The following is a 26,472-nucleotide window of genomic DNA, read 5'->3' on the forward strand; positions in this document are numbered from 1 at the left end:
AGTGAGATCCTCGACTGGAGGAAGACCTCCGGGTAAAGATGTCTCTTGTTTCATCAACATCAGTGACACACATCAGACATTGGAGTGTATTTAGTTATGTTTTTATGGCTCTTGCTGCATCATGAATCTCACATTAACAATATAATTACATTCCTTTTGAACTGATATTTACAGCCCTTAATAACATTTGTTTTCTGGTCTCAATGTGTCTTGGCCTTTTTCGTTGGGATGGTTCAATTCACCTTGTTTTCCCTTGTGTATAATATTATCTCTGTTCCTTCAACAGGATACTGTAGTGCTTTAAAGCAAGTGTTCACACAAACTGAAAGATTGACAATAAAGTTGACTTTGATATCCTTTTTACTTCTGGCAATTGCATTTACCCTTCAAACATCTTAAAGTGGTGTTGATATGTGCAGATTATCCTGCTGAACTAAACATGTAAGTATCATGAACATGTGTTAGCGACAGAGATTATTTCTCCCATAAATGGAAACCCAATAGAGAAAGTAAATGTGTCAGGTATTGGATGAAGAGTAAAATAATAGTTTCTTTAAATGGACATACAGTATACTCTCGTTAAGTACCTTGTAATTGAGTACAGCACTTTAGTAAATGTTCTTAGTTACTGTCCACCACTGGCCTTGATAATATGTTGGGTGTATCGGTTTAAATCTATGAAATTAATTTGATTTATATTTTTAGTCAATATGAAGATCGCTCAATACAGCGTGGTGGAGCTGGTGGAGGTGATGGATTTGAGTGGTAAGGCCATGCCATGGCTCCTCGACAGCCTTAATGCCTATGGGTGAGTTCTCCACACATAGAAGCATGCACATTCATTTAAAGGGGCCCTATTCTGCAGGTTCAGGTTCAAAATGTGTTTTTAGGGTCCTGTGACATGTTTACTTGCTTTAATGTTCAGAAAGCTCTTTCTTTTTCTCACACTGTGCTGCAGCACCTCTTTTCACTGTTGCCTAAAAACAAATGTTGATAATTACATCTTATGGGGCATCTACAATGATACAACCAAATGATTGATGATGAGATATTCAGTTCCAGTTGTTTCTGTTTTCTGGCAGAGATAACAGATGGAATCCGTATGGCATGCAGTGCAGTGAACCTCCGGGACAGACGACTTACAAGGAGAAGTTTGTCTACTGAAGGATTATTTGAATTATTTGAAGTATTAAAGTAACGTGTTATGGCAGGAAAGTTAAATCTGGTATATTCATTTAATGTCACCTTATATATATTCATGTGTGTTAAATTTGAAGGGACAAAGTATATTTTCCCTCCCCAATATATTGAGGTGAAGTCTTTGTGTTTAGAGAGGGATGTGAGCAGGGGACATCCTAATTTGGGGATAGCTCCAAGACTCTGGAATGTTTCCCTCATAAAAGAAGAGTGTGCGTTACACATGCTTGGGGCAAATATGTGTGTTTTCATTGCAGTAAATATATGTGCTACCTGATTACTGTTCAACTATACCTCTGTTTTTATTCTTTCATGTGTGGGTACTAAATGGCTACAAACATTGTGGAGAAATTAGCTTAAACATGTTTTATTACTCTATGAAATGGAAGCAGTTTTTATGATAGGGACGAGAGAGCATTTTCAGCATGTCAATGATCAGGGAAATCTACTTGTTTTCAATAGATGTGTGTGGTTGGTTACTTTGTATTAATAATAACAGTATGTGTAAAGGAAGCTGGAAATATGCAATGTGAAACCTTTTATTTGAAGTAAAGATGTGAACAATAGCTCAAATGGCGGGAGGGGCTTTAGGACAAATTAGTGTGTTCTCTGTATTAGGCCTGTGTGAAGTTTGACTATTTGAAAAGCATCTCTAATACCGCTTAAGAGCATAGGTAATGTGTTCCTCGTTATTATTGATATGAAAGTAATTAACATGTATTACGTATATTTAGCCAACTATAACAACTATATCTTAAAACATACTTTTAACTTGTGTGTGGTAGCCTGAGGCGGGAAGATGGACTCAGGGACAAAGAGCCATAAAGGGGATGTGTGTGTGCTGGCTACAAGATGTGAAATAAGATAAGGAAACTTGTTGTTGAGAGCAGGTTCGTACCAGACACCAAAAGGTGTCTGGTCTTCGTCAAACTGAAAGAGACTTTTTGTTTCCGGGTTTCTTCTGCTGTGTCGCACTGATTGGGTGCGACAGGCCATGTGTTGGTCTCCCCCAATGGGATGACCTCTGGGGGAAAGCACGTACACCTCCTCCTGTGTTTTTAGTATGAAAGCCTGTGTTTTCCTTTGGTTCGCGCTCTTGTTTTTCACCGGCCGTTCCTGAGACCTGTCTCACACGTGGTAGAACCTGAGCCCGGAGTACTCTGCAGAGTGCTTCGTGATTCCTTTGTATTTGTATTGTTACCTTGTATCATTAAAACAAGATTATTGTTTCACTTGCATTCTGGTGTTTCTTAATCCCTTCCTTTTTACGAATTTACCCAGCTTATCAAACGACACGCGGAGACGAGGTTGGTTTTAAACATCCTCCAAATCTCCAACACTACTTCTACAGGTCAGAAACACAAGTGCAGACAATCCTGTGTGTGGTTAAATTACCTTTTTGGGCAACCAGGGCCTTCATTACAGAGACAGACCTGACATGGGGAGTGATGACACACAGAAAATGTTCTTAGAACTGGATTCAGACCAAGCCTCAGTACACATCAATCTAACAATTGAGCTATACGTTATGTCTCACAGGAATTAAAATATGTCTTAAATTGGTAACAGCCACATTCAATTGGATAATTATGATTGAAAAACTGTTTGGAATATCAAAGACAAAAAATCAATAATGTTGATTTTTGAACCAGTAATCTGTGACACATTACATTACTCTTCCTTGAGACGCTTGACTTCAATCTTTTAACTCCTACAATACATTTGTTGTCTATGGTTCAGTAGCTAAGACCCAGAACATCATAGGCTTTACAAATCATCACATTGTGCCGTTGGGCCAAACTCTACATACATTTCCTACAAGGCTCTACTGAAAAACTTCAAGTGGTTTATGAGCTATCTCACTAACTACTAAAAATACATGAATAAACAAACAAAACATAACATGTGTGTTTATAAGCTTTATAATACGGTACATGTTTGTGGCTTTGTGTTTTAGAAAGAAAGAAGTGCAGATATTAGACTCCTACCAGTACGAAGGAAATCCTGGGATCACCACAGCCTTTCATGGTCCGTCTCAATTGTCCAAACACAGGTATGTGTGTGTGTGTGTGTGTGTGTTTTAGTTTTTTAGACTATCATTGTGAGGATCAATTTGGGTTGTGTGTCCTTTATGGATTATGAGGACTTCAACACGGACTCCGAGGTACGAAGAGTATTTTTACATACTGTACAAAGACTCAAGAAACCTTTGGTTTGAATAGATGAAGTAATGACTAATACACTGATATGCATGCCATTAAACATTACCTCATGCTAGATCTCCTACAAATGCGTGAATTTGAGTGTTCTTTCCATTTGAAAAGTTTACATTTAGATGTTAATAAGCAACATTACTTTTTTGTCAGCTTTCTTATTTCGATGTGTTGAAGGTAAAGATTATTTAACAAATAGTGAGAATTGCTACTATTTATCTCTTTATATTGTCCGTAAAAAAACGTGGTAAAAGTGATTATTGCACTGAGACAACCGAACAGAGCAAGCTTCTATAGTTGCACTAAGTTTTGATAACAGTTCAATATTATTTTGATAATAAAATATATTTGAATGTTGATGAACTTCATACTGTTCATTCATGTTCATTCATTTTTGTAGTTTACTGTTGAAGCTTAAAAAACACATTACAATAAAAAAAAAAAGATGATATCTATAGCCCCTAAACACACAAACACACCTCTTTAATAAACAACACACTTGCTCTGCGATAATGTCATATTTGATGTTTCCTGTCATTTCTGTGAGGGAAGGCCATGCCTGAAAGACACCGCTGCATCACCATGTTCTCTTTCTTCAAGGGTCAAGAAGAACATCCAAGAGGAAAATGAGTATCTGATGTTATGAGATTCAAGACCAATGGAGGACATTCACTCAGAAACTACACTTTTATTGTGAACACAAAGATCTCACAGTTTTGTAGTCTAACAGGAGCTTCATTAGTTTGTGACGCTGCACCTCAGAGAAGGTGTGGTGGTTATAAAGTGTGGCAAAAACTGGTTTCTGTCAAGTTGGTGTTTATGACATGCTGACTGATTTATCAGCCCCAATAAAACGTTATGACCCGCCCCTAAATCCTTTTGATGTGACAGGTGTCTGTGGACCGTAAACCATTGTAGTCATTATTTTGTATGACTTGTTTGCTCAGCTTTTGTATTGCGCCCAATAACGTATTGTTCCTTACATAGTGGGTTAATAATACTGTATTAGCCCTTTGTCTGAGCACCTGTTGTAGTGTCCCCCTAATAAACTATTAAAGTCAATATTGTTTTATGACTTGTTTGCTCACCTATTGTTGTTGTATGCCCTACAGCAGCGGTTTTCAAAGTGTGAGGCGCGCCTCCCCTGGGGGGCGCCAGAGAGCTTCAGGGGAGGCGCAGCGTGAGACACAAAAGAACGAGAAAAAGACGAGTAAAGTGACACTTGCCCACTTGTGGCTGTCTGTGGACAGTGAGTTCCCCCACCTCGCCAAAAAGGCTGTAAAAGTGCTCATTCCCTTCACCTCCACCTACCTGTGTGAGTGCAGGTTTTCCGCATTGACTTTGATCAAAAGCAAGTACCGGTAAAGGCTGCAGCCATAGTATGATCTGCGTTTATTCCTGTGTGCATCAAAGACGCAGACTCATTGTTCCCACTAAAGTAGGGGTGAGTGTAATAAGGAGGCAAAGTTGACGTTCAGTGTGTTGCCGGGAGCATATAAGGATTTATCCACCATGTTGAAAATGTTAAAAAAAATATGTCTTGAGAACACGGCGTGCGGAAATATACGGGTCGTGCTGCAGCTAGATGTGCCTGTCCTCTGTAAGAAGGTGTCGGCGACTGACATGCAAGGAAGAACGGCTGTCCACAGGCTGTTCCAACTTTAACAGCTGTATTAACTTCCAGGGTAGTGAATTGAACATGCAATTGTAATTGGGTGTGTGGTATATTTTCATGCACGGACACGCATGTTCCACAACACACAAACTGAACAACACTCAATTTTCCGATCGCTACCAGCGTCCTTGCGATCTTGTTATAATAACAAGTGCAAGTTACTGATGCAATATGGTTGAGACCATTCGGGCTTATTCTAGAGGGGTGCAAGGAATAGTCCAAGTAGTGGGGGAGTTTTATACAATATGTTTAAAACATAAAAATAAAAAGGTTTAAAAAAGTTATTGTTTAATATTTTAAGGAGGTGACGCTACTCAGCCAATCAAATCGGTGCAGTCAGCACGATAGATTCAAACACACACACAGAGACGAGACAAGAGGAGAGAAACAGTCGGAGAAATTTCAAATGGCGGAAGGTAGACAGCCAAAACAGAGCATTTAATTACATTTTCTCTTACTGGACCTCTTTGAAATGCAATTGAATACCCCTGCATTATAGCAACAACAACAATAATAATAATAATAACAGCAATAATAATTGGGAGGGGGGGCGCGGCTGTTCTTATGTTCTCTGAGGGGAGGCTCACCTACCCACACTTTGAAAACCCCTGCCCTGCAGTCAGTGGCGGCTGGTGGAAAATATTTTTGGTGGGGCTATGGAAATGGTGACAAAACCACCATGTGTGTGTGTGTGTGTGTGTGTGTGTGTGTGTGTGTGTGTGTGTGTGTGTGTGTGTGTGTGTGTGTGTGTGTGTGTGTGTGTGTGTGTGTGTGTGTGTGTGTGTGTGTGTGTGTGTGTGTGTGTGTGTGTGTGTGTGTGTGTGTGTGTGTGTGTGTGTGTGTGTGTGTGTGTGTGTGTCAGTTAGTCATACTTGCCAACCCTCAAGATTTTCGCGGGAGACTCCCGCATTTCTCCCGATTTCTGACCAAATCAGATTTACTCACGACTGTTTCCACTCGGACTTTAATACCGCTACACCATTGTTTGGTTTCCATGGTAGCGCGTCTCTTTAGCAGCGCGCGCAACTCAAAGTCTGAGGGTTATGGCTAGAAAGGATCCGACTTGTGTAAAACTCTCGCGAGAGTTTGGCTGAATGTCACGTGGCTGAATGTTTACGTTTGGCAGCCAGCCTTTCAGTTACGATCGTTAACATCAGTTGGCCACAGCAAATGATGGTGAGAAGCTAAACTATCAATTAATTATGTCAATGACAGGGAGTGTGATTGTTGAAAAGGGTGTTAGCGGTCTTGTTGGTGTTCAAAGAAGAATGACAACACTGTAGATCACCAACACTATGGTTTATTTTGTATTCACAGGCAAGTCAACGTTGTCGCAGTATAAGTCCCAAGATAGCTCCTGGTGCAATAAAATGTTCCCTTGCAGTGTTTTACTATTAAGTCTGATATTTCTCTATTAATATTGCTGCTGCATTAATGTGTATGTTGCATTATGTTACTGCTGTAGATGTGTTTCCGAGCCGCTCCGATTACAACGAGAGTTACAACGAGAACGTGACGTCATATTTACACTAGACGGATCCTTTCTAGCCATAACCAAGTCTGAGAGGGTGAGGAAGATGAAAACTGAACAAGAATCGACAACACGACCCTCTGATCACTCCTTTCCTGTAAAATACAGGTCCAGCCCACACATATGCTCCATGGTGCCACAAGCATTGCCCTTACAACTACAATAAGCATGCAAATGTTAATCTACAGCTCCGGCGATCCACTAGCACCGGAGTATACACCTGCAGACGCAGCCATCCCCTACTGTAGCGTCACCTTGGATACGAGTCTAAACAACTCACAGACACACAGGCCAGGGCGCTGAAAGGGCGCCCTTTGAGCATCAGATCTGACGACGCTGATTGGCTGAAATTATGTTTGGGCGGCATAGTTTACAGATAGCAACAGTCAGCTTGTTGGCTGCAGCTGCTCTGGCTGAGGGCTCCTTTCTACCGCCCGGACGAGAGAGGGTAATGATACACGCTGCGACCAGGCAGGAAACATGTGACTTATCAGTAACTTTAGACACCGTAAAACAATTTTAAACGAGATTTTATTGTAGAAATACATTTGAATGATACCAACTATATAATATTTACCTTGTTCTTTAAAAATAAAAAATAAAAATAATTTCGTTATTACTACTTTATAAATGTTTATTTATTGTAAGTGTAAGTTCCATTATAGCATTGTATTATTATATAGTAATTTATTTGTGTTTGTACCTCACTTTCCTCAAGCTTTATAAATAAACTTGTCTTGACACGGAGAAAGGAAGATGGTCCAGTTCCAGTTGCTTTTACCTGGATAAAGGAAGTACACACACATATATATAGATATATAGATATATATATATCTCTATATATATATATATATCTCTATATATATAGATATATATATATCAGCTGACGTGCCAAACCACATCGTTGAACTTGTGGAGGAGTTTAGCCGTCCAGGTGTTTCCAGCCGGGTCGTCACACGTCCAGATGAACACGCGTCCGTCCTAAAGAAGGGCAGAGGAAACAAATATCTTAACAAAATGTCTTACCACTGAACTCTGTGCTGTGTGAAACAGAAGAGTTTTTATTATTATTATTCAGCTGCAAATTAAACATTTTCCTCTCTGACCAGCGTTGGAAGAAGTACCCGGATCCTCAACTTCAGCAAAATTAAAAATAATATTGTATTAAAATTGTTAAATACTGAAATAAAAATGTACTTTATGTATCAAACGCTTTCATAATGCAGAATGGCTCCTTCCACACCATTATTTTATTCTATTATTCAGTTTTGATCAGAAACAAATGCTTGTATAACCATTTAAATTATGTGGTTCATCAATGTTAGACATATTGTGGATGTCTTGCATACTACTGGGTAGATAAGTAGTTTAGAACTGCAATACATCAAACTGGATGAGCATATTATTATCTTTTTATGTATATAACTTGGTGTCAGAAAACAGTATAAGAGTAAAAGGTACATTATTTCCCTGTGTGATGCAGTGAAGTAAAAGGATTACTAATGGAAATACTAAAGAAAGGTAAAAGGTCAGTACACATGTGTCAGTACTCTGTTTGTACTTTGTTAGTTTTCACGGCATTTTAAATGTAGGCTATTACACTAAATCTATAAAAGCAGAACAATTAATTCAGTTTGTTTATTATCAGAGATGTTCTGATTTTCAGCTCCAAACATGCAACAGGTTCCTGAAAAAACTACTGGCGCCACCTAGTGGAACTTTCTGGACATATAACTTAACTTTTTTAATTGAGTATGTCATTGTAAACACAAAATGTTAATAATATCCCACTTTTATATTGCGTCAGCTGTAGGTTAGCCCCTCAATAGTGTTTTATTTGTCAGATAATTTACGTATTTCTTCTCACGGTCAACTTCTATATCTTCATTCTTTATGTTCTGTTTTATCTGCTATTTTGAGATGTTTATATTGTATAATTGTTTACTTTCCACTCTTTTTATTTCTGATTACGTGGAGTACTTGTTTTACATACTGCTGGGATTAATAAAGTGTTCTTATGTTATTTTATCTGAAGTAACTGACACGGGACAAACTGGCGATGGTGCTGGTGGGCAGCCCGATGGACGGAGCCCAGCCGACGTCTATCACCCAATCACTGAGAGCCTCCAGCAGAGATCAAAGTACACACATCCTTTACTCAAGTAGAAGTTCAGATACTCGTGTTTAAAAATACTCTGGTGAAAGTAGAAGTACTGACTAAACTTCTTTACTCATGTCAAAGTAAAGAGGCTTTGAAATGTACTTCAGTAAAAAGTACCCATAACTAGCAGCTGTTTTAAAGAGTACCTGACCTCCCTTTATATGAATAGAACAATAATGTCATTGTTAGCTAATGAATGTTTCCATGGTGACCAACGGCAACATGACAACGTTTTCATTGGTCCCTCTTCTTTAGAGAAGACCTGGAAAAACACAACATTTGAAGTTGGTCCTGGTTGAAATTCCTAAAGGGAACAACGGCCTTGTGTTAACATCAGGACATGTAGTAATCATTTGGTACTTCCACTCCATTTACTATTCATCGGATCATTCTGACAGACAGAGATTCTGTATTCAACCGTAAAGACTTTGGTTAGCTCGTGCAGCTCATCACCATCTGTATGTTTTCTTTCACAAAATAGCGCACCAGTCCATGCCGTGTCTTTACAAGTGATACAAAAGAATGTGATGTGGGAACCGAAACACACATTGTGATATCAGCAGAATCTGGCTGTTTCTCTAATTGAATGTTGTGAAGCAACCTTGGCTCCTTTATACAACATGTAGGAGTTCAATATGGATAAAACATTTTTTAAGTTGTATTCATTTCACGACATTTCTTGCTAACAGTTGTTAAAAAAGTCTAAAAACTGTTTAACTACATTAACCTAATACAATTATTCATGGAGTTTATAATGACACAGAAAGCACAAAATATAATTTCATGATTATTTTTATTGCAGATAACAAAAAGCATTGTTAGTTAAAAAGCAGTGATATACTGTAATGTGCCATGCGTCTGTGAATATAGTTTAAATGGATAGTTTGGTTATATTGAAGTGATGAGGAACTTATCCTCGTCAGTGTGGCTCAGAAACATTTTGCTGTATCGTGACAGTCTGCTAAATGTATTTTAGCCAATTAAACAAATATATTCTATATTTAGAATCATTTAAGTGCTTTACCTTGAGGATAGTTGTCAGATGACTTGTCAGATACTTTATTTGTTTGTTTTTGCTGAATCCGAACTAACCGAAGTCAAACACAACAGAAAAACAATAGTACAGTAAGTCAGATCAATAGATATGAAGTCTGTGAATATTGACTGGTAACAGAAACAGCCTAAGTCAGATGAATAGATACGAAGTCATAATGAAAGGAGAATTTTAACGAGAGCAGCGTGAGTTAAGAGCTTACGAGGACAGTGGGTTCAAGCAAAAACAAATTGAATAAAAGGATAGCAGAAGTGTTAATTGTTGAAAGAAGCCCCCCTTTTCCAAAGGAGAGGCTGAGAGCTACAGCAGGGGAGAGAGAAGGGGGTGTCAGTATTTGTCTGTGAGAGTTCCCCCCACCCTTTTTCCTCTCGAGAGCAGCAGCAGCAGCCCGGAGTGTGTCTGCTTGCTTTTTTCTCTAGTGATCTGAAGTTGGACTGAAATACATAGAAAATGAACAGATCAAGGTGTGATTTGAAGTGGAAGATATATTGAAATAAATAAGAAACAATGATTTGCTGCTATTTAAACATAGTCTTTGAGAACTGATTGATACCGTTGCATTGCGTTGTGAATTTCATGGTATTTATCATTAACTAAGGATTGTACTTAATTATACTTCAAGGAAAATTATATTACATACATCAACCTTAGGGGAAAGTAAAACGAGGTTTACTGAGTATATGAAGTACATTAAATGTAAGGCTTTATTCAAATTAGATATAATAGGTGGATTTTTCCATCTAGAATACGACATGGAAAGAGGAGAATTTGTTAGACATGAAATAACGAACTTATTGGAAGAAATATATATTGTAAGGTTATTTAGGAGTTGTTATCATATACAGTTACTCTCAGTTTATGGTTGTTTAAAGTAGATAGGAAACTGAAAACGTAAACGATCCACCACAATGGTGTTTTTTAATTGATGAAGAAGGAGTAGAAAGTAAAAAGAAGGTTTTTGTAAGTTTGTCAGAGGGAATCTGTTAATGTTCAAGCATGACAGAGGTGCTGCACGAGGCTAAAAGCCATCTCACACAGTTGGAGAACAAAAGAGGTTTTGATGAGAGAAGCTTGGGCCGGCAGCTGCAGGGCGCAGAGAGGAAGAGAGAGAGAAAAGTCAGATGGTTTGAAGAAGTATAGAGAGAGTACAGGTTATATAGAGTTACTACTATTCTGGAAAATGTCATATTGTTTTGTGAGTAACATGAAATAAGAATATATTTACTAGATATAAGAACAACAGGCTTATCTAGGTTAACAGAACATTGCTATTAACCAGTTTCAGCTGCAACTATCCTATCTTTGTTCTAAAGAGAACGTACGTTGCATTTACAATTAATATTAAGAAATGTTCATAATTGATACCATTAAAGACCGTTTGGGATTAATAGGACGAGTTTGTCATAAACATTCGTGCTTAGATGGAATAAAAGTGTTGAGAGATGTTCTCAAAAATGGGAGTTTTCACAATGCTTTTAGTTTTTATTGAAACAATTAAGTAATAAGGACAGAAAAATGTTCCGTGATGATTTATTTAGGTTTCAGCTTTAGTAATAATGAAGATTACATTTTGTAATAATTCCTTTAAGTGTTCCAAAATATATTCATTAACTGTAGTCAGATTACTTGTTTTAAATATATAGCGCTGGATACTTAGTTTTGTATTCTGTTACAAATCTAACCATGCTTGTAACACACAACTTAGATAAACAATTTGAAAAGAATAGAATAAGCAAGAAGATTAAAGATTAATCTATAGTGGTTAAGAAAAGTTTTTTGTTTTGCCTATTAACTGAGAACTGAAGTAATGAAGAATAGGAAGACTGTTACCATTAATGGGTTTGACATTCACATGTTTCAGCATTCCTGACCATATAGACACTCAGCTGTTTTATTTTGTCACCCGCTGGGGGAGAGATTTACATTGAGTTTATCTCAGTAGCTGATTTGCTGTGATTACAGCAGCATTGGATAGTTGTGCGCCACCTTTGGGTTGTACTCTGAATCAGGGTGTTGGTGAAAAGTTGCTCATTGCAAACAGAAGAACTGTGCAAAGAACACATCTCAGAGGAGGGTTTCACAGTTTGCTTGTGCCTCGTTGTCAAGGCAACAGTGGTGTGAAGAGGTACTGCAGTTTTGGGGGATTTCTGCGGCACAGAGGACAACGTGTGTCTGCTGATTGTATCACATTGATCCAGAGGTCCCTTCCCCCTCAGGACATCCCAATGCCAGAGAGAGTTTCCTTGGAGCCCACTGACCAGGGCCGGTTCTAGCTTTTTGGGGGCCCTGCCACTGACTACAGCTGAAGAGGACAATGAATCATTGACTGTTCTCAATATGACAAGATCTTGAGACAGGCTGGTCTCAGTCTGTTCAGACTCTGAAGAAATCATGCAATGATTTTACAGCATCACTGTGCAAGAGTTTATCAGAAGGTGGTGTAGAACGATATGCTTAGTGTTTAGGAAGGGAGGCTGATTGTTTAATGATGGTCTGGAATGCTGAAAGGGTTAAGGTTTAATATCCTTGTTTGGCAAACAAGACATCTGATTATTATGTCACACATGATAATCTTGACATAGTGACTAGCTATGGGTAAACGTGTGGACGTTATACCATTATTATCATGAACAAAAAATAAATAGGGAAATAGTATCTGGTTAAAGATGAATGGATTTCATATCCTAGAGAGGATTAGTTATATTGTGAATACTTCACAAGGTATTTACTAATGTATTTTGAAGAACACACAAGAACACAGGTCCAGTTTTGTTTTTTTCTAGATTACATTTTCCATTACCAAAACTGTTCAGCTTAGGTCTAGCTTTAGACTTTGATAGTAAAAGAGTATTTAGGCTTATTTTTGTATATCTGACATTTTTTAAATATGTTGGCTATTCACTAGATAGAAAGATGGCATTACTCTCTATTTGTTAAGAACATTTCTGAAGATTAAATATTTGTTTCATTCCTAATATTCCTATTTAGGATGTAATTTGAGAGTAACAAGGCTGATGCTGAAATTGGAAAATATGTTAGTGGTTTGCATGATGTAAACAAAAAATAAAAAAAAGGTTTTGTGTGTTCAACCTCCAGTTAGATCTGAAACAGTAATAATGATCGATTTGGCTAAAGCTTAGTTTAACATCCTGATGTAACATTATGAGGTATGTTCACTTCTAAGGGTAAACAAATTGATAAAATGGATTATTATTATTATTGATTAATTTGGAATATTAATTCAAAAGGCCGTTTTCTGCAGGTTCACTTAAGAATGCCGTGCATGAACATTTGTCAGGTATTGTGTTTCCTAGGGGCGGTATATTAATAAAGTGTATTGATCATTTGTTTGTTAAAAATCTGAAGAAAATGGTGCTGCGAACACGAGAAAAACTTTGTTGCATTGGTTGACATCAACACAATGATGTCACTAGTACAACTCCAGCTAGTAGAATATTAAAGTCTCTGCAGAGCACGACACATGGCCAAAAGACTGAGACCGAATGACCTTTGACCCTGACTGACAGTGTGACTTGAGAAAAGTACTATCAATGACTGACTCTGGGGCTGACCGGACTTGACTTTAAAACCTGACAGTGTGAGTGTGAATGGAAAGCCGGCATGTGATCAGTGTAACTGCTTGATTCTAAAACAATGACTAACCAAGCATGTTTTTGGACTAACACATTATTCTGGAGCTCCAAGGGAAACGAGAGGTTTCCTAAAAAATGTTGACATGTTTCTAATATTGATTGAGTTATAACAGGTAACACAGATGCAGAATCAGTGGCCAAGGGGCTACTGAGAGAGGTAATTTCAGAATGAGAATACCAGAGAAGGTGACCTGTGGTAATGAAACAATTTTGTAATATTTCAACAGGTATTAAAGTAACTGAGGTTTGAAATGTAGAAAGAACATATTACAGCTAAGTTAAAACATAGTAATGTAATGAGATAGAATTTAATTTAGACAACATCTTGTAACTAGCCTGGTAAAGAAGTAAAAGCCATAGACTGTTTAGATCATTAGGGGGATGTACATTTAATTTAAATTCATAATGGAAAGACATTTGATGACAGTATGTTGGATTTCTGTATTCATTTTTTCAGCTTGATAATATCCAAGCAGTGACAGGTAGAAGCAGTCTCGCCTGGAAATTATTCACTTTGTCAGTATCATGATTTTAGTTGTTTTTAATCCATAACATTAGTGTGTTCCAATACCAGAAACATTAGCAGTTCATATTATATTTAGATTTTAAATAGGATATCAAGGATTTCATTTATAATAACACAGATGCTTGTCAGAAATTCAGAGCTATTGAGATATGTTATTTAGTTCAACTGAAGATGTTGGGGTTTATTTTGTTGACACAGGCCAAGTATTAGAATTCTGAAGCGGCCTACCAGTGGTGGGTCAAACCCCTGAGGGCCCAGAAGCCCTGAGCGTAGACTTGAGGGGTGGGTATCAGATTTCTCCACACAGGTTGCTGACGCCAAAAGGGGGACCCGAGGAGCAGGAGGTCGACACAGCGGAGTTCGTCTGGCTGAAGGTCAAGAGGCCTACGTGGCTCAACTCCAGGTTCTCCGGCCTCTACAGAGTGACCCAGAGGACATCTCATGCAGTCCGCCGAGGAGCAAAGGGGGACATCTGGTACTACTGGAGCCAGCGTGCGGCGAGGAAATCACCGGCTAGGACCATGGAGGACATCAGGACGGACCTGGCTATCGTCAACGCGGACATCCCTACAGCAGACGACTTGGAAGCAGGCATCAGCGGACTGGAGGAGAAGGACCTCGCGGACATCCCTACAGCAGACGACTTGGAAGGAGGCGTCAGCGGGCTGGGGGACTTCTCGAGGCAGCAGAGGAGTCTACTTCTCTCTGATCAGATTAATCAGTTCCACCTTTGAAGGAAAGGCCGCATCTCCCCCTCCCTATCAGCTGCCCTTGTTGGCGTATTCCGCTGAGGGGGGGGGCCCTGATGATTCAACAACACGCAAGGATGCTGCTTTCTGGCACTCAGGCTCTCACTCTGATAGTTTCTTCACTGTCATTGGAGGTTGTTTTCTGTTCTCAAAGGTTTAATGAAGGGGGACAGACACAGTATCAAAGAATGACAGTGGTTTGTTTCAAATGTCTTATGTGTGTTGGTCTCGTTAATGCGAGACCAAAAAGGGGGAATTGAAGGATTATTTGAGTTATTTGAAGTATTAAAGTAACGTGTTATGGCAGGAAAGTTCAATCTGGTATATTCATTTTAATGTCACCTTATATAGAATATGTGTTAAACTTGTGATTTCTGCATTGAGTGACTTCTGCCTAGCAGATACCAAGAAGAGGCCCCTAGGGTCTCTCTGTTAATTATCAATAGTGCTTGCAATTAACAGGGGAAGTCCCAGATACATTTTCAGATAATGTAGTTAAAGTCTTGTAGAATTAATGTTTATCTCCTACACATCCTGCAGGCCTGGAGACTTGGGTCACCCAGCAGTAACCAAGATAAACGTCCTTTTGAGCTTATCAATAAAATGTATTCATTCCTAGTAAGCTGACTTTGGGGTGAAGGGAAGTTCAGGGAAGCCATTAAGCCACAAGAACAATTAAACTTCTGTTAATCAACCAAAACTCATGACTTTCAGGAGACAGGACATTCGGACCTATAACAAGGGTCACTTCCTAGAGAATATGTGTGTGTATTTCTTACTGTGATCAGATGTCCTGTATAATCATTTATCAACTATTCCTGTATTGGTGTTTTATTTGATTCCTCTGCTTTTATTCTTTCATATGTGGGTACTGGAGGGCTACAAACAGTGTGGAGAAATTAGCTTAAACATGTTTTATTACTCTATGGGAAATGGAAGCAGCATGTCAAATGATCAGGGAAATCTACTTGTTTTAAATAGATGTGTGTGGTTGATTACTTTGTATTAATAATAGCAGTATGTGTAAAGGAAGCTGGAAATATGCAATGTGAAACCTTTTATTTGAAATAAAGATTCTGCAGGGAATATTCTTAAAGAACAATAGCTCTAGTGTCTGGAAGAGCTGCAGGCTAAATGAGTGTGCGGTACTTTTTACTGCTTGAGATCAGAGCTGATGTTTTCCTCTTGTTATTATTGTTTGAGGTTAAGGTAACTCACATGTGTTATTTGTATAATCCAACCATAAAAAACTATATCTTAAAACTATCTTTATAAAATGCCAAAAGTATGTGAAACTTGCAAGGAGGGGTTTGTTATCTCGAATGTAAGGGTCCCCTCTGGCTCGCGCTGATTGGCTGTCTTTTCTAAGTGGAGGACCCCTCGGGGGGGGGGGGGGGGCAGCCGCATAGCTCCTCCTGGGGTTTTGGATATAAGCCGATGTTTTCTTTAGACCAGCCTCTTCTTTTCTTCAAACTGACCAGATCCGTGAGATTGGAGGAAGAGCAGGAAGTACTTCCTTTGTGTTTGTATTTGTATTTGTATCTGTATTTTGTATTGTTACTTTTTATCATTAAAACAAGATTATTGTTTAACTTGCATTCTGGTGTTTGTTAATCCCTTCCTTTTCCCGAATTCACCCAGCTTATCAAACGACACGCGGAGACGAGGTTGGTTTTCAACATCCTCCAAATCTCCAACACACATCTGTCATAGTTCTTTATTTTTATTCATCTGCAGAGATCGGGCTCAGAATAGACCGGAAACTATTCTTTTACAGTTCAGTTTGAATTTCACAATAAAGTTAGTAGTAATATTTTGTTTTGATATTATTGTTTTTTATTAACTACTAGACTGCTGGGTCATGTTAAGACCATCTTTTCTGTGTTACTTTGGGTTTTTTCCATCGCTTTTTTGTTACAAATATCAAAACAATAACTAAATATATCCGTCGTAAACTAAACCAGAAACAGCAGTATATTTTATTTTGTTAACACTGCGAACTTGACAGCTTTTTAACCCAAACCACCTCCTGGTTAAGCACTTTATTACACGTTTAAAGTAATGCAATGCAGGTAGATTGTGTTGCTTTTTAATGACTGTTTAAAATGCCTTTTTCTTAATGTCTTTTATTATTATTAACTACTTGTTACTTGTTTTGAAATGTTTAGCTCTATGAAACCTGATGAACTTATATGATTCTGTTTTCTTCAAGGTTGTATCTTCCTGGTCGAATGTACTTATTGTAAGTCGCTTTGGATAAAAGCCTCAGCTAAATGTAATGTAATGTAACTGGTACAAATGCTTGTATAACTTTACACGTTAGGGCCATGTAGCTGAAGTAGCATATAATAAATATAACATCAGAAAGTATTTATCAAACGCACAGGCAGCTGTGTTCAGACCCAGTTTGACGGTAAAGGATGTATCCTGGTTTAATTCATCTGGCCTCATTGCTGTGATGTGTAGTTTACATGGATTTAATAGTACCACATAGTTAACCCTGTAAGGACCCTGGTTGTAATTTTACAACATTACTTTAAGCTATCCTAAAAGAGTCAGTAAATGTTTTGTTTTTTAAAAAACTACATTTACATAGTCAAAAGGTCCTTTTGTCCAGCCTCACTATGCTATTTGGTATTAAAGGTGTGTATAGATCCTGCCCTCTGGCCATACACGCAAACAACTTCTGAATCTTCAAACGAGCAACATCTCTTTGTTTTATTGGACTGGATTTGTCAGATTCAAGTAAGTAAAATGCCTCAAATGTTTTTTTTTTATTATTACAATGTCTAGAACATGTACATATTCAGTTATTGTGGAATACATTCATCAAATTTGATTTTGAGCAGCTTATGTCTTTGTTGCAATATTACATACCCGGGTCAGTGTGGTAGTCAAAATAGCTTGAGCACCTGTCATGGGCCCCGCCCTTCTTATATGTTCACATATGGAAATAAAACACTAATAGAAATATAATGTCTTTGATGATTCACTATAACTAAGTTCTAAATGTGTAAGATTTTGAATTGAAACCAGAATTGAATAAATGACGTTATTTCTGACAGCAGTATATGAAATTGTATCTCATCAGTTCATTAGTTACAAAAACACATTTAACTCTTCTCTGGTTCTGGCAGAAACAGTTATTTCTGAAATGTGTTGGGACACTTGGATGAATCCCTTTTAGTGTGATAATTAGCCTGTTAGCATTAGCCAGACAGCAGTGTGTTACTTGTTGAACTGGTTTACCTGCATGTGTGCGTGTAGGCAGGCCGCCCGTCCCTGCACGCAGATCGCGCAATAGAAATAAAACAGCATTCCTCCAGAGGGAGTTTCTCTCCCACACACTCCCCCCCCCCTCTCTCACGCTTTCACGCCCATTCACACAAAATGGCCCGTGACACACACACACACACACACCCACACACCCACACCCACACGCACACACACACGCACGCACGCACGCACGCACGCACGCACGCACACACACACACACACACACACACACACACACACACACACTCAAAGCAATGATACACTTGTGAGTTAGCTGTAGAAGTGTCAGAATCAATATAGACGTTACTGTGTCAGAGTGTCAGGGGCCCTATTGCCCCCCAGGGGTGAACCCTGACCCTAACCCTGACCCCGGGGCCAATAGGGCTCAAGAGGTTAAACAATGCAGCGATTCTGCACTGCGGTCACCTCAGCCGTCTCTCGCTTTAATTTTTTCAAATCTGCAGCTCTTCATCCCCTGCTATATTTGATGAGCGATATAAATATGTGTTACCTTAAGTTCTTAATAAATCTGTCACTGTAGGACTCAGTACTAGTTTGACTGCTACCAGAAAAACAATGAAGTACTTTTACTGTGTACTTTGTGAGTACGCGACGCAGACGGACTCGGTGGAATCGAGGGGTTAGGGATAGGGCCCAGGCCTCAAGAGGTTACATCTCCTAACAATGTTGTCCAGTTTAGACATAGGCTTATGATATTTACAGCCCTTAATAACATTCGTTTTCTGGTCTCAATGGGTGTCTTGGACTTTTTCGTTGGGATGGTTCAATTCACCTTGTTTTCCCTTGTGTATAATATTATCTCTGTTCCTTCAACAGGATACTGTAGTGCTTCAAAGCAAGTGTTCACACAAACTGAAAGATTGACATTAAAGTTGACTTTGATATCATTTTTACTTCTGGCAATTGCATTTACCCTTCAAACATCTTAAAGTGGTGTTGATATGTGCAGATTATCCTGCTGAACTAAACATGTAAGTATCATGAACATGTGTTAGCGACAGAGATGATTTCTCCCATAAATGGAAACCCAATAGAGAAAGTAAATGTGTCAGGTATTGGATGAAGAGTAAAATAATAGTTTCTTTAAATGGACATACAGTATACTCTCGTTAAGTGCCTTGTAATTGAGTACAGCACTTTAGTAAATGTTCTTTGTTACTGTCCACCACTGGCCTTGATAATATGTTGGGTGTATCGGTTTAAATCTATGAAATCAATTTGATTTTTATTTTTAGTCAAAATGAAGATCGCTGCCTTCAATGTCCAGAGACTGGGATGGGAAAAAGTCAACAAGGAGGACGTACTGGATAATATCATTAAGGTAACTCACCGTGCTGAAACACACAAGTTTGTTCGGTTTAATATTTCAGTTAATGTTTTTGTACATGGCGAGAAAATTAAAGGAAAGGAGCAGTTTTTTTATGCATTGAAAACATTTATACAATTTAAAAATAGCTTTTAGTTCTGTGCTTTCTTTTCTCTGTGGTTTTGTTTTGCAGATTGTGTCTCGGTACAGCGTGGTGGTGCTGCTGGTGGAGGTGATGGATGTGAGTGGTGTGGCCATGCCACTGCTCCTCGACCGCCTTAATGCCTATGGGTGAGTTCTCCACACATAGAAGCATGCACATTCATTTAAAGGGGCCCTATTCTGCAGGTTCAGATTCAAAATGTGTTTTTAGGGTCCTGTGACATGTTTACTTGCTTTAATGTTCAGAAAGCTCTTTATTTTTCTCACACTGTGCTGCAGCACCTCTTTTCACTGTTGCCCTAAAAACAAGTGTCTGTGATTAAATCTTATGGGGCATCTACAATGATACAACCAAATGATTGATGATGAGATATTCAGTTCCAGTTGTTTCTGTTTTCTGGCAGAGATAACAGAAGTAATCCGTACGACATGCTGTGCAGTGAATCTCTGGGACCGGAGGGTCACATGGAGAAGTTTGTCTACTTCTACAGGTCAGAGACACAAGTACAGACAATCCTGTGTGTGGTTAAATTACCTTTTTGTGCAACCAGGGCCTTCATTATAGAGACAGACCTGACATGGGGAGTGATGACACACGGCAAATGGTCTTAGAACTGGATTCAGACCAAGCCTCAGTACACATCAATCTAACAATTGAGCTATACGTTATGTCTCACAGGAATTAAAATATGTCTTAAATTGGTAACAGCCACATTCAATTGGATAATTATTATTGAAAAACTGTGTGGAATATCAAAGACAAAAAAAACAGTAATGTTTGTTTTTTGAACCAGTAATCTGTGACACATTAAATTACTCTTCCTTGAGACGCTTGACTTCAATCTTTTAACTCCAACAATTCATTTGTTGTCTATGGTTCAGTAGCTAAGACCCAGAACATCATAGGCTTTACAGATCATCACATTGTGCTCTTGGGCCAAACTCTACATACATTTCCTACAAGGCTCTACTGAAAAACTTCAAGTGGTTTATGAGCTATCTCACTAACTAATACAAATACATGAATAAACAAACAAAACATAAAATGTGTGTTTATAAGCTTTATAATACGGAACATGTTTGTGGCTTTGTGTTTTAGAAAGGAAGAAGTGGAAATTATACAATCCCACCAGAAAGGAGAAAATGCTGAAGATGTGATCACCAGACAGCCTTTCATGGTCCTTCTCAATTGTTCAAAAACAGGTGTGTGTGTGTGTGTGTGTGTGTGTGTGTGTGTGTGTGTGTGTGTGTGTGTGTGTGTGTGTGTGTGTGTGTGTGTGTGTGTGTGTGTGTGTGTGTGTGTGTGTGTGTGTGTGTGTGTGTGTGTGTGTGTGTTGTTGGAGCAAACATAAAACAGTGGTGGTGGCTTAAAGCCCACCTCTGCTCCGCGCCGTCCGTTAGATGAGCCTGGTCACATTAATAAGAAGAAGGAGTTCAAAACACCGGCATAAAAGTTATAACAATAATCTGATTGATTTTAATGGTAAAGAAAACCCATACAAGTTACAGAGTACTCCGAACTTCCAGTTCTACTGCCGTGCGATACAGGTATCGGGACCAGCCAGTCAGAAACAGGAAGCGCCCTGCATGAATAAACAACAGTATACATAGACAGATTTGGAGGCAGTTGATTTCACTCCTAAACGAATCAGAGTTCTGGGAAAAAAGTATTTTACTTCTGAACAGAGCGTGAGAGATTCGGACAGAGTCAATCTTTTATCTTGCACCTGAATTCAATCCTTTACTTTCCCAAGGAATATTTCACACAAACTATTCTTTCCCAGACAATCAAATATTGTACACAGATATATTGGTGCCCAGAAAGGACCTTGAAAAGAATATGTGTGTGTGTGGTGTGCTGGTATCTAGGTCAGTGAGTGTGAGTGAGAAGGTTATATAGGATTACTTGAAAACAGTCCCCAATAATACATGTTTACTTTAAACAGTTTAGAACAAACAAATTAACGTGTGTGTGTGTGTGTGTGTGTGTGTGTGTGCGTGTGTGTGTGTGTGTGTGTGTGTGTGTGTGTGTGTGTGTGTGTGTGTGTGTGTGTGTGTGTGTGTGTGTGTGTGTGTGTGTGTGTGTGTGTGTGTGTGTGTGTCTGTAAACTCCATCCACTTTTTTCCTGCCTTTTGTGCTGTGAATCATAGAGTGCATCGTCCATCATTATTGTGAAATCTCGAAATAAGTTTAATTTTAACTTCCCGTAAGATCATGGAAATATACTGAGTATTTGTTTTTTCTCCCGTCACTTTTTACCCGCCTTTTTTTATAGCTGCCGTTATATGTCCACACGTGACATTATGACGTTAACAATGAGAAAAAGGAGGTGTCTAAAACATTTTTTAAAGCTGTAAACAAGGTAAAAGTATTTAGATCCTTTCCTTTAGTAAAAGTAGCCTAGAAATCCTACACTGTGAAAATACTCCACGACAAGTGCTGCATTCAGAGGCTTTTTCTGCTTTTTAGGGTTTTCCATCTCCTGTTGTTGTTAAATAGGTTTTAGTGCATGTGAATGGTCTGCAAAGGCTAAGGTCCCTGTATTCCCCCTGCCTGAAACGCAGCCATTGGACTCCTTTGTTTACTTATGGAACATAGTGACATCACTACATAACACTCACACTTCTATTGGCTAGAGATCCAACACATTATAGGCTTAGGGGCGGGACATCTCTTAGCGGTTGACCAATCACAACAGAACCGGCCAGCTAACCAATCAGAGCAGACTGGGCTCTGGTTTCAGACAGAGGGTGAAAAGAGGTGCTGCAGCACAGACAGTATGAGAAAAATAAAGAGCTTTTTGAACATTAAAGCATGGAGACTTGTAGAGACACTACATACTGATATACACCTGAACATCAGCAGGAGAGGACTCTTTAAAGTAGAGACACTACATACTGATATACACCTGAACATCAGCAGGAGAGGACTCTTTAAAGTAGAGACACTACATACTGATATACACCTGAACATCAGCAGGAGAGGACTCTTTAAAGTAGAGACACTACATACTGATATACACCTGAACATCAGCAGGAGAGGACTCTTTAAAGTAGAGACACTACATACTGATATACACCTGAACATCAGCAGGAGAGGACTCTTTAAAGTAGAGACACTACATACTGATATACACCTGAACATCAGCAGGAGAGGACTCTTTAAAGTAGAGACACTACATACTGATATACACCTGAACATCAGCAGGAGAGGACTCTTTAAAGTAGAGACACTACATACTGATATACACCTGAACATCAACAGGAGATAACTCTTTAAAGTAGAGACACTACATACTGATATACACCTGAACATCAGCAGGAGAGGACTCTTTAAAGTAGAGACACTACATACTGATATACACCTGAACATCAGCAGGAGAGGACTCTTTAAAGTAGAGACACTACATACTGATATACACCTGAACATCAGCAGGAGAGGACTCTTTAAAGTAGAGACACTACATACTGATATACACCTGAATATCAGCAGGAGAGGACTCTTTAAAGTAGAGACACTACATACTGATATACACCTGAACATCAGCAGGAGAGGACTCTTTAAAGTAGAGACACTACATACTGATATACACCTGAACATCAGCAGGAGAGGACTCTTTAAAGTAGAGACACTACATACTGATATACACCTGAACATCAGCAGGAGAGGACTCTTTAAAGTAGAGACACTACATACTGATATACACCTGAACATCAACAGGAGATAACTCTTTAAAGTAGAGACACTACATACTGATATACACCTGAACATCAGCAGGAGAGGACTCTTTAAAGTAGAGACACTACATACTGATATACACCTGAACATCAGCAGGAGAGGACTCTTTAAAGTAGAGACACTGCACACTGATATACACCTGAACATCAGCAGGAGAGGACTCTTTAAAGTAGAGACACTACATACTGATATACACCTGAACATCAGCAGGAGAGGACTCTTTAAAGTAGAGACACTACATACTGATATACACCTGACTATCAGCAGGAGAGGACTCTTTAAAGTAGAGACACTACATACTGATATACACCTGAACATCAGCAGGAGAGGACTCTTTAAAGTAGAGACACTACATACTGATATACACCTGGACATCAGCAGGAGAGGACTCTTTAAAGTAGAGACACTACATAGTATTATACACCTGAACATCAGCAGGAGAGGACTCTTTAAAGTAGAGACACTACATACTGAGATACACCTGAACATCATCAGGAGAGGACTCTTTAAAGTAGAGACACTACATACTGATATACACCTGAACATCAGCAGGAGAGGACTCTTTAAAGTAGAGACACTACATACTGATATACACCTGAACATCAGCAGGACAGGACTCTTTAAAGTAGAGACACTACATACTGATATACACCTGAACATCAGCAGGAGAGGACTCTTTAAAGTAGAGACACTAAATACTGATATACACCTGAACATCAGCTGGAGAGGACTCTTTAAAGTATAGACACTACATACTGATATACACCTGAACATCAGCAGGAGAGGACTCTTTAAAGTAGAGACACTACATACTGATAAACACCTGAACATCAGCAGGAGAGGACTCTTTAAAGTAGAGACACTACATACTGATATACACCTGAACATCAGCAGGAGAGGACTCTTTAAAGTAGAGACACTACATACTGATATACACCTGAACATCAGCAGGAGAGGACTCTTTAAAGTATAGACACTACATACTGATATACACCTGAACATCAGCAGGAGAGGACTCTTTAAAGTAGAGACACTACATACTGATATAAACCTGAACATCAGCAGGAGAGGACTCTTTAAAGTATAGACACTACATACTGATATACACCTGAACATCAGCAGGAGAGGACTCTTTAAAGTAGAGACACTACATACTGATAAACACCTGAACATCAGCAGGAGAGGACTCTTTAAAGTAGAGACACTACATACTGATATACACCTGAACATCAGCAGGAGAGGACTCTTTAAAGTAGAGACACTACATACTGATATACACCTGAACATCAGCAGGAGAGGACTCTTTAAAGTAGAGACACTACATACTGATATACACCTGAACATCAGCAGGAGAGGACTCTTTAAAGTAGAGACACTACATAGTGATATACACCTGAACATCAGCAGGAGAGGACTCTTTAAAGTAGAGACACTACATACTGACATACACCTGAACATAAGCAGGAGAGGACTCTTTAAAGTAGAGACACTACATACTGACATACACCTGAACATTAGCAGGAGAGGACTCTTTAAAGTAGAGACACTACATAGTGATATACACCTGAACATCAGCAGGAGAGGACTCTTTAAAGTAGAGACACTACATACTGATATACACCTGAACATCAGCAGGAGAGGACTCTTTAAAGTAGAGACACTACATACTGATATACACCTGAACATCAGCAGGAGAGGACTCTTTAAAGTAGAGACACTACATACTGATATACACCTGAACATCAGCGGGAGAGGACTCTTTAAAGTAGAGACACTACATACTGATATACACATGAACATCAGCAGGAGAGGACTCTTTAAAGTAGAGACACTACATACTGATATACACCTGAACATCAGCGGGAGAGGACTCTTTAAAGTAGAGACACTACATACTGATATACACATGAACATCAGCAGGAGAGGACTCTTTAAAGTAGAGACACTACATACTGATATACACCTGAACATCAGCGGGAGAGGAATATGAATGCACCTGGGGTCATCTAACTTCTTCAGGTAATGACCTGAAGAAGTTAGATGCCGCCTATCACAGCGCACTGAGATTTGTTACTCTCTGTAAGCACTTACTCATCACTGTACCCTGTATGCCAGGGCAGGTTTGCCTTCACTCACTGTACGGAGGCTCAGTCTTCGGTAATGGTACATGTTCCTCTATAAGCCATGTTGGGTAAACTCCCATCTTACATCTCTCTGATCACACAGAGTTACATATGCCAAGGCAAGGACTGACTTAGGTACGAAGCTTTTATGTGTGCAGCTCCTCCTGCTTGGAACAGTCTTCAAACAGATTGAAACTGAGCAATTTGGTTCCACTGCATGTTTTTAAAGCTCAGATAGGTGCAATGCTATTTGATACTGTTTGTACTTGTCAATGTCGATAGGTATGTAGATGTAGCCCTGTAAATATGATGTCCTTATTGTTTTCTGTTGTTTTACGTTTTCTGTTGTAACCTACTTGCTGCAGGTCTCCCTTCCTCCTTCTTTGGGGGTTCCCTCTATGCTCACGGCTGCATTTCTCCCTTTAGATATACGATTTCAGGATCGGGGTCTAATCGCCAAAGACTTAACATTTATCATATGACATGTGTCAATGAATGTTCTTTAGACAAAATGTAGTCTCTCCTGATTGAAATAAAAACCTGTCTGAAAATGATCAACATCTATTTTTAGTCTTCAAACACTCCCAGAGCCCATACCTTGTTCCTCTTTGTGTTTACTTCCTGTTTGTCTTGTTCATCAGGAAGTTTTGTGCTATCCATAAATATAAAAATGAAAAAAGTACTCCACAGTGTTTTCCGATGGAGAATCACTCCAGCTACTCTGGCCTGCAAGAGTCTACTTGTGAGAAGCACTGGTGGGTTTGCTATCCTGGATCCAACATGGTGGAATGAGCTCCCCATTGAAATCAGGACAGCAGAAAGCTTACACATCTTCTTCAGACTGAAAACTCATCTCTTTAGACTCCACTTCCAGAGATAGAATTACTAACAAAGCACTTCTATACTAATAAAGGGCTGGCTTATCTAAAGCCAGTTGAGTAGCACTTGAAATGTTTGGCTCTATGAAACCTGATGAACTTATATGATTCTGTTTTCTTCAAGGTTGTATCTTCCTTGTCGAATGTACTTATTGTAAGTCGCTTTGGATAAAAGCCTCAGCTAAATGTAATGTCATGTAACTGGTAC

The 26,472-nt window shown here is 39.0% G+C and overlaps 1 protein-coding gene and 1 long non-coding RNA gene across 2 annotated transcripts in view; both read left to right on the top strand.

The window, feature by feature from the left end:
* Nucleotides 1-26,472, top strand: part of LOC307041498 (uncharacterized protein) — a 185,991-nt gene that overhangs the window by 84,740 nt on the left and 74,779 nt on the right. The gene's annotated exons all lie outside the window — the stretch shown is intronic.
* LOC307041534 lies at nucleotides 17,396-19,611 on the top strand. The gene is made up of 3 exons (XR_013808777.1): nucleotides 17,396-17,504; nucleotides 19,292-19,377; nucleotides 19,556-19,611. It is a non-coding gene; the product is annotated as an uncharacterized lncRNA (long non-coding RNA).

Source organism: Notothenia rossii (assembly GCF_949606895.1).
Source record: "Notothenia rossii genome assembly, chromosome: 5".
Classification (NCBI taxonomy): domain Eukaryota; kingdom Metazoa; phylum Chordata; class Actinopteri; order Perciformes; family Nototheniidae; genus Notothenia; species Notothenia rossii.